We start from the raw sequence: 18,618 nt of genomic DNA on the forward strand, positions 1-18,618 counted from the left end.
CTTGGTGATTTGCAGCTGTCCTTAGTGGCACTCTTTTATTTGTGCTGGTCCCTTTTGATTAGAGTTTAGCTCTTTGAGACAGCCACAGAACACCAAAGTCCTCTTAGGAGAATATAGTTAGGAAAAATAAATTTTACTAATCCCTCTATTTGCACACTTTACAGATTTGGAGGCAGTTAGAGCTCTTTCTCACTTTTTACAGCTGCATAATACTCCACTATGTCACTACTATAATTTGTTAAATCAGTGTCCTATATGGGCTTCCGATGTGCTGTTACAGGTATGCTGCAAGGAAAACCTTGTGCAAATGTATTGTTGTATGGTTGGAAGTATGTATTCAGGGTAGATTTCCTAGAAATAGGGATGGTGGGTCAAATGATAAGTGCATGTGTAGTTTTATTAGGTATTCTAAAATATCCCTCCAAAGGTGTATTACAAACTTTCATTCCCACCGGTAATGTATGAGAGTGTCTGTTTCCCCCCGGCCTTGCCAATCACATTCTTATTATCTTTTTGATATTTGTAGACTATCTAGTGTTGTCATCCGTCTCATTCCTGATAGTAGTAATTGTCCTTTCTTTTGCTTTTCTTTATCATTTTGGCTATAGGCTTATCAGTTTTATTGACCTCGACAAACTAGCTTTTAGTTTTATTGATTTTCTTTATTGTTTTTCTGTTTTCTATTTCATTGATTTTGCTCTTATATTATTATTTCCTTTCTTTTGTTTACTTTGTATTTGTTACTCTTATATTTCTAGGAATGAGGTGTGATCAAAACATACAGTGAATGTTTAAATTAAAAAAAAAATATTACAGTAAAAGACACATTGCCATGAATCCTCCTCAAAATACTCACCCTCACTTCAAACACACATATCCCATCATTCTTGCCACTTTCTGCAGCAGTTCTGGAAGTCTTCTTTTGTGAGTGTCTTTAGTTGCATTGTCATGGCTGCCTCGATGTCCTGAATCATGTCGACTTTGGGGAAAAGCCAGAGGTTACGCAGTACTAGATCCAGTGAATAAGGTGGATGAGGACACACTATAATGTTTTTTATTTGACAGAACTACCGTATACCAGAAGCGATGTGAGACATGGAGCATTACCTCGATGGAAGATGATTTACTGCACACTTTAAAACACACCTTCTCTCAACCGTAGCTCACACCCAACTGCCTGCACTGAACAAGTTGAAATTTGTCACACACTGTTACTAAGGTTTGACATGCCACTTCCCATCTTGAAGATCCCTGCCTTTCCGTTGGATGGCACTCGGCAGCAGCTTTCACCGTAGTTTTTGATCGCCACAGGAAAGGCTCCGTGTCACATATCACTTCTGGTACAACAATTTCTGTCAAATAAAACCCTTACGGTGTGGCCTCATCTACCTTATTTACTGGATCTGGCACCGTGCAACTTCTGGCTCTTCCCCAAAGTCAAAATGACCACGAAAGGTAAACGTTTTCAATCAATTCAGGACATCAAGGTGGTCACGACAGTGCCACTAAAAACACTCACAAAAGAGGACTTCCAGAACTGCTTCATAAACTGAGAAGAATGATGGGATAAGTGTGTTAGAAGCGAGGGGGAGTATTTTGAATGAGATTAACGGCAGTTTCTTTTACTGTAATTTTTTTTTTAATTTAAACATTCACCGTAGTTTTCAATCACACCTTGTACTTAAAATAGAAGTTGAAGTCATTAATTTGGGACTTTTTCCCCCAAATATAGGTGTTTTAGTACTGTACATTTCTCTCTAATATTGCTTAAGCTGCATCCCACAAATTTTGATGTGTTGTGTTTTCATTTTACTTCAATTAAAATTACATACTAATTTCTCTTTTGGTTTCTTCTTTGATCCAAGAGTTATTTAGAAGTGTGCTATGTAGTTCCCAAGTATTTTGGAGCTTTTCCAGATATGTTTAAGTTATGGATTTCTATAATGCTGATCACAGTTCCATTGTGGTTTGGGAACGTACTTTATATAATTTGAATCCTTTTAATTTATTGACACTTGCTTTGTGGCCCAGGATATGGTCTATCTTGGTAAATATTCCAGTTGCACTTGAAGAGAATGTGTATCCTTCTGTGGTGTGAATTGTTCTATAAATGATGTTTAGGTCTTCTATTGTATGTCTTGACTTATTTTGTCTCTACTTGCTATTGAGAGAAAGGTGCTGAAATCTCTGATTATAATTATGAATATGGGTATCTCTTGACATTCTATCACAGTATTTTTGTTACTGTTTTTAATATACTGCTAGATTTAACTTGCCAATTTTTTTCATTCTTGTTCACGAGTGAGATTGGCCTATAATTTTATTTTTTTATGCTGTAGTTTTCTCATTATAGTTTCAAGGTATTATTAACTTCATTAAATAAGTTAAGATAGCATTTGTTCTTTGTCTAATCTCAGGAAGAGTTTGTATAATGTAGAGGACGTCTGTACCTTAAAGATACTTTAGAACTTATCTTCAGAACCTTTTTACCTAATGCCTTTTAGGGCAGCACATACACATTATATAACCTTTGACAGATAAAAAGAGGCTTTTCTTTTTTTCCCTTTTTTTTTAAATTTATTAGGGCAACAATTGTTAGTAAAATTACATAGATTTCAGGTGTACAATTCTGTATTACATCATCTATAAATCCCATTGTGTGTTCACCACCCAGAGTCAGTTCTCCTTCCATCACCATATATTTGATCCCCCTTACCCTCATTTCCCACCCCCCACCCCCTTACCCTCTGGTAACCACTAAACTATTGTCTGTGTCTATGAGTTTTTGTTTCTCATTTGTTTCTCTTGTTCTTTTGTTTTTGGTTTACATACCACATATCAGTGAAATCACATGGTTCTCTGCTTTTTCTGTCTGACTTATTTCGCTCAGCATTACACTCTCGAGATCCACCCATGTTGTCACAAATGTTCCTGTATCATCTTTTCTTACCGCCAAATAGTATTCCATTGTGTATATATACCACAACTTCTTTATCCATTTATCTATCCAAGGACATTTTGGTTGTTTCTATGTCTTGGCCACCGTAAACAAAGCTGCAATGAACATTGGAGCACACATATCTTTATGTATAAATGTTTTCAGATTTTTTGGGTACATACCCAGGAGAGGGATTGCTGGGTCATATGGTAATTCTATTCATAATTTTTTGAGGAACCTCCACACTGCCTTCCATAATGGCTGCACCAGTCTGCATTCCCACCAACAGTGTATGGGGGTTCCTTTTTCTCCACAGCTTCTCCAACACTTGTTACTATTTGTCTTCTTGATGATAACCATTCTGACTGGGGTGAGGTGATATCTCATTGTGGTTTTGATTTGCATTTCTCTGATGATTAGCGATGTTGAGCATTTTTTCATATGTCTATTGGCCATTTGTATGTCCTCTTTGGAGAAATGTCTCTTCATCGTCGGCCCATTTTTCAATTGGGTTGTTTGTTTTTTTGGTGTTGAGCTGCATGAGTTCCTTGTATCTTTTGTATATTAGCGCCTTATTGGAGGCACTGTTTGCAAAACTCTTCTGCCATTCAGTTGGTTGCCTCTTTATTTTGTCAATGGTTTATTTTGCTGTGCAGAAGCTTTTAAGTTTGATATAGTCTGATTCATTTATTTTAGCTTTCACTTCCCTTGCCTTTGGAGTCAAATTCATAATACGCTCTTTGAATCCAAGGTCCATAAGATTAGTACCTATGTTTACTTCTATGAAGTTTATTGTTTCAGGTCTTATGCTTAAGTCTTTGATCCATTTTGAATTAATTTTGGTACATGGTGACAGATAGAAGTCCAGTTTCATTCTTTTGTATGTGGCTTTCCAATTCTCCCAGCACCCTTTACTGAAGAGGGTGTTTCTTGCATCTTTGTCAAAATTTATCTGTCCATATTTATGTGGTTTTATTTCTGAGTTCTCAATTCTATTCCATTGGTCTACGTGTCTGTTTTTTCTGCCAATACCATGCTGTTTTGTTTATTGTTGCCCTGTAGTACAAGATGAAGTCAAGGAGTGTGATACCTCCAGCATCGTTCTTTTTTCTTAAGATTGCTTTGGCTATTTGGGATCGTTTGTGGTTCCAAACAAATCTGATGATTTTTTGTTCTATTTCTTTTAAAAATGCCATTGTGATTTTGATGGGGATTGCATTAAATTTGTATATTGCTTTGGGTAATATGGCCATTTTAACTATATTGATTCTTCTAGTCCATGAGCACAGAATGTCTTTCCATTTCTTTGTGTCTTCTTCAATTTCTTTCAAAAGTATCTTGTAGATTTCAGCATATAGGTCTTTCACATCCTTGGATAAGTTTATTCCTAGGTATTTTATTCTTTTTGCTGCAATTGCAAAAGGAATTGATTTTTTTATTTCTTTTTCTGAGATTTCATTGTTAATATATAGGAATGCAATGGATTTTGGTACGTTGATTTTGTAGCCATCAACTTTACTGTATTCGTTGATATTTTTCTAATAGCTTTTTGATGGAGTCTTTAGGGTTTCTCTGTATAGCATCATGACATCTGCAAAGAGTGACAGTCTGACTTCTTCATTCCCGATTTGGATGCCTTTTATTTCTCTTTCTTCCCTGATTGCTCTGGTGAGGACTTCCAACACTGTGTTGAAATGCAGAGGTGATAGTGGACAGCTCTGTCGTGTTCCTGAATGTAGAGCAAAGGGCTTCAGTTTTTCACCGTTAATTATGAGATTATCTGAGGGTTTGTCATATATGGCCTTCATTATGTTAAGCTATTTTCCTTCTATACAAATTTTATTAAGAGTTTTAATATAAATGGATGTTGTCTGTTGTCAAATGCTTTATCTGCATCAATTGATAACATCATATGATTTTTGTCCTTTATTTTGTTTATGTGATGTATCACATTGATGGATTTGCATATGTTGAACCATCCTTGTGACCCGGGGATGAACCCCACTTGGTTGTGAGGAATAACCTTTTTAATGCATTGTTGCATTCGATTTGCTAGAATTTTGTTTAGGATTTTCACATCTGTATTCATCAGAGATATTGGTCTGTAGTTCTCTTTTTTGTGTGTTGTCCTTACCAGGTTTTGTTATCAGGGTAATGTTGGCCTAATAAAATGAGTCATGGAGTACTGACTCTTCTTCAATTTTTTGGAAGAGTTTGAGCTGGACTGGTATTAGATCCTCTTTGAAGGTTTGGTAGAATTCACTAGTGAAGCCATCTGGTCCCGGACTTTTGCTTTTGGGAAGGTTTTGGATGACTGATTCAATTTCGTTACTGGTGATCGGTCTGTTTAGATTTTCCAGTTCTTTATGGTTCAGCCTTGGAAGGCTATATGTTTCTAAGAACTTGCCCATTTCTTCTAGGTTATTGAATTTGGTGGCATATAGACCTTCATAGTATTCTCCTTTGTATTTCTGTGGCATCCGTGATAACTCCCCCCTTTTCATTTCTGACTTTGTTTATTAGTGTCTTCTCTCCTTTTATCTTAGTGAACCTAGCGAAGGACTTGTCAATTTTGTTAATCTTTTCAAAGAACCAGCTCTTTGTCACATTAATTTTTTCTATTGTCTTTGTTGTCTATTTCATGTAGTTCTGCTCTGATTTTTGTTATTTCCTTTCTTCTGCTGGCCTTGGGTTTCATTTGTTCTTCTTTTTCTAGTTTTTTAAGATGTAACATGAGGTTATTTATTTGGGATTTTTCTTGTTTCTTGAGATAGGCCTGTAATGATATATAAACTTCCCTCTTAAACTGCTTTCACTGCATCCTGAAAATTTTGGTAGGATGTATTTTCATTCTCATTTGTTTCTATGTATCTTTTTTTTCCCATTTTAATTAATTAATTTATTTTTAATTAGTTTCAGGTGCACAAGACAAAGCAAAACTTAGACGTTTATCATTTATATCCCTCACACTGTGTGAACCCCCCTCCCCCCATCCACTATCCCTCTGTACATTCCCCAAATTAATTTTCAAACCCCCATGACCATCTTGTGGTTACCGACTATTTTTCAAAACCTCTCACCTTCCCCTTATCCCCACCCCCCCGCCCCTCTAGCAACCCTCTGTTTTTCCTCCATGTTTCCAAAACTGTCTCTGATTAGTTCATTCACTTATTCTTTTCTTTAGATTCCGCATATAAGTGAGATCATATGGTATTTGTCTTTCTCTTTCTGACTTATTTCACTTAACATAATGTTCTCTAGGTCCATCCATGTTATTGCAAATGGTAAGATTTCTTTCTTCTTTATGGCTGCGTAATACTCCATTGTATAAATGTACCACAGTTTCTTAATCCAGTCATCTACTGATGGGCATTTCGGTTGTTTCCAGGTCTTGGCTATTGTGTATAGTGCTGCAATAAACATAGGAGTGCATAAAGATTTTTGAATTGGAGTTTTGGATTTCTCCGGATAGATACCTAGGAGTGGGATTGCTGGATCATAAGGTAGTTCCATTTTCAGATTTTTGAGATAACTCCAAACTGTTTTCCATAGTGGCTGCACCAATCTGCATTCCCCCCAACAGTGCACCAGCGTTCCCTTTTCTCTACATCCACGCCAGCACTTGTTGTTTGTTGATTTATTGATGATAGCCATCCTGACTGGGGTGAGGTGGTATCTCATTGTGGTTTTTATTTGCATTTCTCTGATGGTGAGTGAGGTTGAATATTTCTTCATATGTCTTTGCCATCTGTGTGTCCTTTTTAGAAAAATGTCCCTTCATGTCCTCTGCCCATTTTTTAATTGGGTTGTTTGTTTTTTTGGAGTTGAATTGAGTGAGTTTTTTATAAATTTTTTATATTAACCCCTTATCAGATATATCGTTGGCAAATATCTTTTCCCAATCAGTAGGATCCCTTTTTGTTTTATTGATGGTTTCCTTTGCTGTGAAAAAGCTTTTTAGTTTGATGTAATCCCACATGTTTATTTTTTCTCTTACTTCCCTCGCGCGAGGGGATATATCAGTAAAAATCTTACTCCGGGTAATGTCTGTGAAGTTTCTTCCTATATTTTCTTCTAGGAATTTTATGGTTTCAGATCTTACATTTAAATCTTTAAGCCATTTTGAATTTATTTTTGTATGTGGTGTAAGGAGGTGATCCAGCTTCATCTTTTTGCATGTGTCTGTCCAAGTTTCCCAGCACCATTTATTGAATAGACTGTCTTTACCCCACCGTACATTCTTGCTTCCATTGTCATAGATTAAATGGCCACATAGGCATGGATTTATTTCTGGACTCTCTATTCTGTTCCATTGATCTATGGGTCTGTTTTTATGCCAGTACCATGCTGTTCTGATTACCGTAGCCTTGTAGTATAATTTGAAGTCAGGTATTGTTATACCTCCCACTTTGTTCTTATTTCACAAGATTGTTGAGGATATCCGGGGTCTTTTGTTATCCCATATAAATTTTAGGATTATATGTTCTATTTCTGTGAAAAATGTCGTTGGTAGTTTGATAGGAATTGTGTTGAATATGTATATTGCCTTAGGCAGTATGGACATTTTAACTATATTAATTCTTCCTATCCATGAACATGGTATGTGTTTCCATCTATTTGTATCTTCTTTCATTTCTTTCTTCAGTGTCTTATAATTTTCTGAGTACAGATCTTTTACTTCTTTGGTTAAATTTATTCCCAGGTATTTTATGGTTTTTGGAGCAATTGTAAATGGAATTGCTTTTTTAATTTCTCCTTCTGATGTTTTATTATTGGTATATACAAATGCAACTGATTTCTGAATATTAATTTTGTATCCTGCTACTTTACTAAATTCATCTATCAGCTCTAATAGTTTCTTGGTGGAGTCTTTAGGGTTCTCTAAATATAGTATCAAATCATCTGCATATAATGACAGTTTTACTTCCTCCTTACCGATTTGGATGCCTTTTATTTCTTTTTCTTGTCTGATTGCTGTGGCTAGAACTTCCAGCACTATGTTGAATGGAAGTGGAGAAAGTGGGCAACCTTGCCTTGTTCCTGATCTTAAGGGGAATGGTTTTAGCTTTTCCCCATTGAGTATGATGTTAGCTGTGGGTCTATCATATATGGCCTTTATTATGTTGAGATATGATCCCTCTATTCCCACTTTCTTAAGGGTTTTTATCATGAATCACTGCTGAATTTTATCAAATGCTTTTTCTGCATCAATTGATATGATCATATGATTTTTATTTTTCATTTTGTTAATGTGGTGTATCACATTAATTGATTTGCGGATGTTGAACCACCCTTGCATACCAGGGATGAATCCCAGTTGATCATGGTGTATGATCTTTTTAATGTATTGCTGAATTCTGTTCGCTAGTATTTTGTTGAGGATTTTTGCATCTATGTTCATTAGCGATATCGGCCTGTAGTTTTCTTTCTTTGTGGTGTCTTTGTCTGATATTGGGATCAGGGTGATAGTGGCTTCGTAAAAAGTGTTTGGGAGTCTTCCCTCCCTCTGGATTTTTTGGAAGAGTTTGAGGAGAATAGGTGACAATTCTTTTTTGAACGTTCTGTAAAATTCACCTGTAAAGCCATCTGGTCCAGGGCTTTTGTTTGTTGGGAGATTGTTGATTACTGATTCAATTTCCTTGGTGGTAATCAGTCTATTCAGGTTTTCTGTCTCCTCTTGAGTTAGCCTTGGAAGGTTGTATGCATCTAGGAAATTGTCCATTTCTTCCAGATTGTCAAATTTGTTGGCATACAGTTGCTCATAGTAATTTCTTAAGATTTTTTGTATCTCTGTAGTGTCTGTTGTGACTTCTCCTCTTTCATTACTGATTTTATTAATTTGGGTCCTCTCTCTCTTTTTTTTAATGAGTCTGGCTAAAGGTTTTAAAGGTTTATCAATTTTGTTTATCTTCTCTAAGAACCAACTCTTGGATTCATTGATCTTTTGTATTGTTTTTCTGGTTTCTATTTCATTTATTTCCGCTCTGACCTTTATTATCTCCTTCCTTGTACTCCCTTTGGGCTTATTTTGTTGTTCTTTTTCCAGATCCCTTAAGTGTGAAGATAAACTGTTGATTAGTGATGTTTCTTGTTTCTTTAGGTAGGCCTGCAGTGCTATGAACTTCCCTCTTAGGACTGCTTTCACGGCATCCCATAGATTTTGGGTCGTTGTATTTTCCTTTTTGTTTGTCTCGAGATATCTTTTGATTTCTTCCTTGATCTCCTGCTTGACCCATTCATTATTTAGTAACATATTATTCAGCCTCCATGAATTTGTGTGTCTTCCAGTCTTTTTCCTGTAGTTCATTTCTAATTTCATAGCACTGTGGTCAGAGAAGACAATTGGTATGATTTCAATTTTCTTAAATTTACCCAGACTTGCTTTGTGGCCTAACATATGGTCTATCTTGGAGAATGTTCCATGTGCGCTTGAGAAGAATGTGTATTCTGCAGCATTGGGGTGGAATGCTCTGAAAATATCGATTAAATCCAAGTGGTCCAATGTGTCATTTAAGGCTGTTGTTTCCGTATTGATTTTTCTGTCTGGAAGACCTGTCCCTTATTTTCAGAGGTGTGTTGAAGTCCCCTACTATGATAGTGTTACTGTTGATCTCTGTCTTTATGTCCGTCAATATCTGTTTTATATATTTAGGTGCTCCTATGTTGGGTGCATAGATGGTTACTAGGGTTATGTCCTCTTGTCGAATTGATCCCTTTATTATTATGTAGTGCCCATCTTTGTCTTTTAATATTTTCTTCATTTTAAAGTCTATTTTGTCAGAGATAAGTATTGCAGCTCCAGCTTTTTTCTCATTTCCATTTGCATGAAATATCTTACTCCAACCCTTCACTTTCAGCCTGTGTGTGTCTTTTGATCTGAGGTGAGTCTCTTGTATACAGCATATACAAGGGTCTTGCTTTCTTATCCACTCAGCCACCCTATGTCTCTTGATTGGAGCATTTAAACCATTTACATTTAAAGTGATTATTGATAAGTACATAGTTATTGCCATTTTGAAATTTGTGGTTAGGTTGTTTTCATCTTTCTTCTATTTACAGAAGTCCTTTTAGTATTTCTTGCAATGCTGGCCTGGTGGTAATGAATTCCTTTAGCTTATTCTTTTCTGGGAAGCTCTTTATCTCTCCGTCAATTTTAAATGATAGCCTTGCTGGATAAAGCAACCTAGGTTGTAGGCCTTTGTTTTCCATCACTTTGAGTATCTCCTGCCACTCCCTCCTGGCCTTCAATGTTTCTGCAGAAAAGTCATTTGATAGTCTTATGGGAGTTCCCTTGTATGTAACCCTCTGTCTTTCTCTTGCTGCTTTTAGGATTCTCTCTTTGTCTTTAATCTTTGCCATTTTAACTGTAATGTGTCTTGAAGTGGACCTGTTTGGGTTTATCCTGGTTGGAACTCTCTGCACTTCCTGGACTTCTATGTTGGTTTCCTTCATCAGGTTAGGGAAATTTTCAGACATTATTACTTCAAATATGTTCTCAATCCCTTGTTTCTTCTCTTCACCTTCTGGTATTCCTATGATGCGCATGTTGTTGCGCTTGATGTTATCCCATAGGTCTCTTAAACCATCTTCATTGTTTTTTATTCTTTTTTCTTTCTGTTGTTCTGTTTGGGTGATCTCTGCTAACTTGTCTTCTAAGTCGCTGATTCGATCCTCTGCTTCATCTAACCTGCTGTTAATTCCTTCAAGTGAGGTCTTTATTTTGGTAACTGTGTTCTTTAGTTCTAACTGGTTGTTTGTTATGATTTCTACATCCTTCTTGATGTCCTCTCTAAGCTCCTTAAACATTCTTATCATCAGTATTCTGAACTCTGTCTCTGATAGTGTGGTTACCTCTGCTTCGTTTAGTTCCATTTCTGGAGGTTTTCTGTTCTTTTATTTGGGATATGTTTCTTTTTTTCCTCATTCTGGCTGACTCTCTGTGTTTGTTTCGATGTATTAGGTTGATGCCCTGGAGTTCTTAGTTCTTGCTGGATTAGTATTTAATAAATGTCATTTATATTTGACTTGCACTACTTCGTTCTTCTCCCCTGCGTGTGCTCTAAAAGTGACTCTTGTGTTGTATATATTGTCCTGTTAAAGAAGATCCTTAATTGCTTTTCGCTTGTGAGTAGGTGGGGTTAACTCCTAGGCTGACTAGTTGTGAGACTTGGCTCTGCCCACGCAGGGTATTCTGCTGTGTGAGGGTTGACCGCTTAGATGTGGTTTGGCCTCTATGTGCCTGTAAAGAATCCCCTCTGGGTGTGTCACTTGTAGGTCAAACCCGGTAGTACTCTGGCTTGGTCTGGAGTTGGCCACTGGGTATGTTGAATCTTGTGCCTCTTAAGCTGGGCACTGGTAGGGCAATTACAGAACAAAGCAAATCACCAAGCACAACAACAACAAGGAAAAAGTTAAATACATTCACATGTAAGAAAAACAATCGACAACCCCCAGTCGACACAGGCAAAGATGTCAAAAATATAAAGACAAATCAAAACAGAACAAAAAAACAGCGCCAGTTGTGGCTTAAGCCCACCAAGTAATCTCCAGGTTGTTCTCTGCTATAGCACAGAGTCCCCTGCGTATTGTGCAGGTAGAACCGGTCACCTGGTGCCCAGAGTGACGCTGGGGCTGCAGCTTTAGATGCGTGGGGCTGAGGGGTCTGGACAGTAGGTTTTACAAAGCCAGTGCAGTTTCTGCCCTTGCCTGCACATATGCACACTGAGAGTAGCACCAGCCCTGTGTCCAGTTCTCCTGGGTCTTAGGGTACCTCTTCCCTGTGTGTGTGTGTGGCGGGCAGGAGATTCCTCAGCTGCTGAAAGCTGAGAGCTGCATCTGCCACTTACTGCTGATCCCTGGGAGTGCCTCCGCAGATGTAATTGCCCTGCCCTAGGCAGGCCAGAAAGGGTGGGGGCTGGGGATGGAAAGAGGGGTCTTCTCTTTCCCAGCCCAGCTGTGTCACACCCCACCCGCAGGCCAGAAACGGTGGTGGCTGGGGATGGAGGAGTCTCCTGTCTCCTAGGCCAGGGCAAACCACACTCTTCTCAGCCTCTTCCCTGGGCCAGAGCCGCCGGCCAGCCTTCCCATAGCCCAAACCCCAAGGCTCCTCTGTAATCTGACACTGCTCTTCAGATCAGGAGCCCGTTCAAGTCTCTGGAAGGGTGGGGGTAGGATTGGAAGAGCGGGGGGAGGGGCCCAGGTATGGAGTTTGTGTCCTTTGTCCAGCTGAGGTTAATTGCCTCAAATGCTAGATATCCTGCCTCCACGGGGGGGAGAGGTCTGCTGTGGGATGCAGAGTAAAGAGTCCGCCACCTGGCTTTTGTGTTCTCTTTTGTCCTGGGAACCCCTGCGTCTCTGCAGCTGGGGATGTGGTTGCCCTGCCCTAGGCTGGCCAGAAAGGGTGGGGGCTGGGGATGGAAGGAGGGGTCTTCTCTTTCCCAGCCCCGCTGTCTTACACTCTTCCTGCAGGCCAGAAAAGGTGGTGGCTGGGGACGGAAGAGTCCCCCCTCTCCCAGCCCAGCTCCTAGCCTTCTCCCTCGGCCAGAGCCGCCCGCCTGTCTTCCTGGAGCCCGGGCTCCAAGGCTCCTCTGTAATCTGCCGCTGCTCCTTAGTGCAGGGGCTAGATCAAGTCTCTAGAAAGGTGGGGGTAGGGTTGGAAGAGCAGGGGGAGGCGCCCAGGCACGGAGTCTGTGTCCCTTGTCCGGCCCAAGGCCCAACTGAGGTTATTAGCTGAAGTTATTGCCTCAAATGCTGGATATGCTGCCCCTGCGGCGGGGGAGGTTCCGCCGCGGACGCAGGGCAAAGCGCCCACCTCCTGGCTTCCGCGCTCTCCTCCGTCCTGGGATATCCTGCGTATCTGTAGCCGTGGGTGTGGGATGGATTTTCACAGGCACAGGTGCGGAGCAGATTTCCACAACCCAAGGGTGGGGGCCGAATTTCTACAGCCACAGGTGTGGACCGCGATTCCAACCCGTGTCCCCACCGCCGCCGCAGGTGCGGCGTGTCTCCGCTCCGCTCCCTTCCTTCTTCCCCTGCTCGCCCAATTTTTCCCCACCTGCAAGAAATCCCTGCGCGAGTCTCTTCGCTGTTCTGCGTGATGAGCAGAGAGTCCTTTGATGGGTTATAAGCTTCCCGTTTCTGGTAAGATCGGACGGAGAACTCAAAAAGTGCGCCCCGCTGCCGCCATTCCTATGACGTCACTCCTCTATGTATCTTTTGATCTCTCCTCTAATTTCTTCTTTGACTCAGTCGTTCTTTAAAAGTATGTTGTTTAATCTCCATATATTTGTGTTATTTCCTGCTTTCTTTTTGCAGTTGATATACAATTTCAAAGCCTTGTGATCAGAGAATATGCTTGGTATGATTTCAGTCGTCTTAAGTATGCTGAGGTTAGTTTTATGTCCCAATATGTGGTCTATCCTTGAGAATGTTCCATGTGTACTAGAAAAAAATGATAGTCTGATGTTTTAGGATGCAGTGCTCTATAAATGTCAATTATGTCCATTTCATCCAATGTGTCATTTAGGACTGCTATTTCATTATTTGTTTTCTGTTTGGATGATCTATCCATAGCTGTCAATGATGTATTTAAGTCCCCTAGTATAATTGTGCTTTGGTCAATTTCTCCCTTTAGTTCTGTTAGTAGTTGCTTGGTATATTCCGCTGCTCCCTGTTTGGGGCATACATATTGATGACTGTTATGCCTTCTTGTTGCATAGTCCCTTTACCATTATGAAATGTCCATCTTTGTCTCTTGTTACCATTTTCACCCTGAAGTTTGTTTCATCTGAAGTCATTATGGCTACATCTGATTTTCATTGGGTACTATTTGCTTGGAGTGTGAATTTCCACCCTTTGCATTTTGAGTCTGTACTTGTCCTTGTAGCTGAGATGTGTCTCTTGGAGACAGCATATGGTTGCGTTTTGTTTTTTGATCCAATCTTCTACTCTGTGCCTTTTTATTGGTGAGTTCAGTCAATTTACATTTAGGATGATTATTGACATGTGAGGATTTCCTATCATTCTGTCTTTAGTTTTCTGGTAAGTCTGTGTCTCCATGGTTTCTTTGCCTTTTTGTTGTTGTCTATTATTTCTGTATGGTGGTGTTCTCTGATTTTTTTCCCTCTGTTTGTTCTTTAGTTACAGTATATGTTTCAGTCCTGGATTTTTTTTTTTGAGCGGTTTCCATTGTTTATGTAAAAGAAAGTTTAATATTTAGAGTATTCCATTTTCTTTAGCATGCTTACTTTCTCCATTCCCATATTCCAGTTCAGGCCTTTACTCTTCCCCTTTTTATGTTTTGGTTGCCACAAATTATCCCTGTTGATCGTGGTCGAATAGCCTCCTTTAGTGTTTCTTGTAGTGCAGGTCCTGTATTAGAAAACTCCCCCAGCTTCTGTATGTCTGGAAAGGTCTTTATTCCTCATTCATATCCAAAGGATATATTTGCTGGGTATATTATTCTTGGCTCATAATTTCTCTCTTTCAATAGTTTGAATATTTGATTCCACTCCCTCCTGGATTGTAGAGTTTCTGCTGAAATATCTGATGATAATGTAATGGGCTTTCCTTTGTAGGTTACTGTCTTCTTTTCTCTGGCTGCCATGGGGATTCTTTCTTTCTCATTGATTTTTGAGAGCTTCAGTACAATGTGCCTTGGAGAAGGCCTGTTGGGATTGAGGTAATTAGGTGTTCTATTTGCTTCTTGGATTCGAGGATCCAGTACTGTCCACAAGTTTGGCAAGTTCTCATTGGCTATTTGTTTGAATATAGTCACTGTTCCCTTCTCTCTTTCTTGTCCCTCTGGTATGCCCATTATTCTTATATTGGTCTTTCTGAAGGAGTCAGAAAGTTCTTGTAGCATTCCTTCATTTCTTTTAAGTCTCAAGTCTCTTTCTTCTTCCATCCGTGTCATTTCCAGGTTTCTGTCTTCGATGTTACTGATTCTTTCCTCCATCTGGTCAACTCTACTACCTAAGCTGGCTATTTCATTCTTAATTTATTCTATTGAGTTGCTAACCTCCATAAATTCTATTTGATTCTTTTTTAAAATTTCAATCTCTTTGGTAAAATGTTCATGTTGCTCTTTGATTGTATTTCTGTGTTCATTAAACTGCCTTTCTGTGTTTTTTTGCATCTCATTGAGTTTTTCCAGAACTGCTATCTTGAATTCTCTATCACTTGAGTCACATATTTTCCTGTCTTTAAGTTCATTTTCTGGAGACTTTTCGTTTTATTTCTGAGCTGTCTTGTTGTGTTGGTTATTCATGGCACTTAATGATTTATTATTTCTCTTTGTGGACATCTCCTTCAGTGAGTCCTGCAACATGTTGATAGGAAGAGGTCTTTCTTTTGTTTTCCAGTATGTGTTGGTAGAATGTTTTATTTTTCTTTCCGACTGCAGCACTTTTTTCTCTCATGCACAGTAGTGTTATGTTTTCTCTGCACTATTCCAGCTTCTCACACAGTGGGGGGATTCCCTGGAAGCCAGGCTTCTCCTCTGTTAACAGTTCACCTGGGTCATAGGGCGCTGCATCCGTGTGGGGATGCAGGGAGCTTTTGAAGTTCCAGAACCCTTCCTGTACCAAATGCAGAGCCTGTGTGTTTCAGCAGCTCTGTTTATTCCCGCAGGGATCCGCCCAGATATGTGGGGACAGGGGCGGGGTGGGTTGTGAGAGATGGCAAAGAGCAATTGTGGCGACCACCGCTACAGCGAGTCCTGCTTCCACAGCTCCCTCCCCTTTGCCGGAATTAGTTGGGTTGTGAATCTGTATCTGTGGACCACAGCTCTCAGACCTGCAAACATTCTTTTCTTTTGATCTGACACTGCTATTGTTCTGCTTCTAGCACTGGTCAGGTGGGGTCTCGGCGAGCTTTGGGAGGGTACGGAGGAGGCGGCTAGTCTCAATGCCTAAGGCTTCTGTTCTTTGCAGCAGTTAGGGCTTATTCTGCCATTTTTCAGCCTTCTTCCCTCAGTCTGTGCTCCGAGGTCTCTGCAGTGAGCGTTAGGTTCAGCCATGTTATATGCTGTCCCCTCAGCCCTGTGGGCCATAAATGGATCCTTAAGAGTCTGAGTTCTTCCCTCTTCCGCAGCTGCGGTAGTTCCGGGATGCAGTGAGCTTGGAGCACTGAGCTAGGTCTGCGTCCTGCGCCCGCGCGGCCCCGTCTACGCACTTCTCCCTTCCTTCCTCCCCCGCTGGAGCAATTTTCCCACCTTTAGGTGAATTCAGTAGTGCGCCTGTTCATCTTGCCTGTCCGCTGTGCATGGAGTCCTTTGTGGAGTTATAGTTGTTCAATTTGTTGTAAATTCCTGGGGAGATTTCCAGAAGCTCACCTCACACCGCCATTTTGATGACCTCCCTACAATACGCTATTGTTAACTATAGTCACCAAGGTATACATTAGATCCCCAGGAATAACTCATCTTATAACTGAAATTTTGTAACCTTCGACCTACTTTTCCCCATTTCCCCCACATACCTGTCAATCATCAATCTACTCCCTGGTTCTAGGAGATCAACCTTTTTAGATTCCACATGTAAGTGAAAACACAGCATTTTCCCTTCTCTGTCTGATTTATTTCACTTGGTATAGTTCCATTAAGGTCCATCCATGTTACCTCAAATGGCAGGATTTCCTTCTTTGTCGTGGTTGAGTAATATCCCATTACACGTATATACACTACGTTTTCTTTATCCATTCATCTGTCAGTGTATACTTAGGCAGTTTCTTTGTCTTGGCTATTGTGTATAATGCTGCAATGAACATGGGAGTGCAGTTATCTCTTTGAGATAGTGATTTCATTTCCTTTAGGTATATACCCAGAAGTGAGATTGCTGGATTATATGATAGTTCTATTTTTGTTTTTCTGAAAAGCTTCCATATTGTTTTCCATAGTAGCTGTTCCAATTTGTATTCCCACCAACAGTGCACAGTAGTTCCCTTTTCTTCACATTCTTGTCAACAGGTGTTCTCTCTTTTTCATAATAGCCATTCTAATAGGTGTGAAATGATATCTCATCATGGTTTTGACTTGCATTTCCTTGATGATTAGTGATGCTGAGCAACTTTTTATAGACCTGTTGGGCATTTGTATCCCTTCTGTGGAAAACTGTCCATTCAGGTCCTTTGCCCATTTTTAAATTGGGTTATTATTATTTTTAGTATTCAGTTGTATAATTTCCTTAGTATATTCCTCCTGTTCTATATGGTGTCTTTTCATTTAGTTGATCATTTCTTTTGCTGTGCAGAAGCTTTTTAGTTTCATGTAGTGCTACTTGTTTATCTTTGCTTTTATCCTTCTGATTTTGGTGTCATATCCAAAAAAAAAAAATGTTGCAAAGATCACTGTCCTGGAGCTCTTTCCAAACTGTGTTTTCTTCTGGGAGTTTTACGGTTTCAGATATGACATTTAAGTCTTTAATTCATTTCAAGTCAATTTTTTTGAGTGGTGTAAGATAGGAGTACAATTTCATTCTTTTGTGTGTGAATATCCAGTTTTTGCACTACAGTTTATCGAAGAGACTATCTTTTCCCCATCGAGTACTCTTGGCTCTCTTGTCAAATATTCACTGTATATGTGTGTCTACTTCTGGGCTCTTGATTCTCTTCCATTGGTTTCTGTGTCTTTTTTTTTCTCTTTAATGTCAATACCATAGTGTTTTGATTATATAACTTTGTAATAAATTTTGAAATCAGAAAGTATGATGCCTCCAGTATTGGTCTTCTTTTTCAAGGTTGCTTTGGCTATTAGGAGTCATCTGTGGTTCCATGCAAATTTTAGGATTTTTTTTCTATTTCTGTTAAAAATTCCATTTGAATTTTTATAGGGATTGCATGGAATGTATAGATCATTTTGGGTATTGTGGACATTTTAACATTTGGGTATTATGGACATTTAAATATTCTGTCAATGAACACAGGATATAGTTCCACTTATTTGTTTCTTCAACTTCTTTCATCAATGTCTTACTGTTTTCAAGTACAGATTTTTTTTACCTCCTGAAATTTATTCCTAAGAATTTTGTTATTGATGCTATTGTAATTGGGATTGCTTTCTTTATTTTTTCAAATAGTTTGTTGTTAGTGGATACAAACAGAACTGATTTTTCTGTGTTGATTGTGTATGCTGAAACTTCACTGAATTCATTCCAACATTTTTTGTTGTTGTTGTTTATGCAGCCTAAGTTCATTGTGTGTAAGCACTGAGAATTTTACTTATTTCTTTCCAATTTGGATGCCTTTTACTTATTTTTTTTTTTGCCTAATTTATCTCGCTAGGACTTCCAGTACTATGTGGAATAGGAATAGTGACAATGGGCAACCTCATTTTGTTGTCAGGGATAAATTCAACTTGTTCATGGTGTGTGATCCTTTTAATGTGCTGTTGAGTTCAATTTATTAGTATTTTGTTGCGAATGTTTGCATGTATATTCATTAGGGATATTGGCCTATAATTTTTTTTTTCTTGTAGTGTCATTCTCTGGCTTTGGAATGAGGGTGATACTGGTCTCATAAAATGAGTTTGGTAGTGTTCCCACTCTTCAATTTTTTGAGAAGGATGGGCACTAATTCTTTAAATATTTGGTAGAATTCACAAGTGAAACCATCTGGTACTGGGCTTTTCTTTGTTGAGAGGTGTTTGATTACTGATTTAATCTCCTTACTCTTATTGGTCTGTT

The 18,618-nt window shown here is 39.1% G+C and overlaps 2 protein-coding genes across 9 annotated transcripts in view; both read left to right on the forward strand.

The window, feature by feature from the left end:
* Window positions 1–18,618, forward strand: part of ARMCX5 (armadillo repeat containing X-linked 5) — an 85,848-nt gene that overhangs the window by 62,772 nt on the left and 4,458 nt on the right. The gene's annotated exons all lie outside the window — the stretch shown is intronic.
* The window catches only part of LOC109439631 (G protein-coupled receptor-associated sorting protein 2), a 141,041-nt gene that overhangs the window by 56,875 nt on the left and 65,548 nt on the right, over window positions 1–18,618 (forward strand). The gene's annotated exons all lie outside the window — the stretch shown is intronic.

This window comes from Rhinolophus sinicus, chromosome 18, assembly GCF_057876585.1.
Source record: "Rhinolophus sinicus isolate RSI-liver-muscle chromosome 18, RSI-T2T, whole genome shotgun sequence".
Lineage (NCBI taxonomy): Eukaryota > Metazoa > Chordata > Mammalia > Chiroptera > Rhinolophidae > Rhinolophus > Rhinolophus sinicus.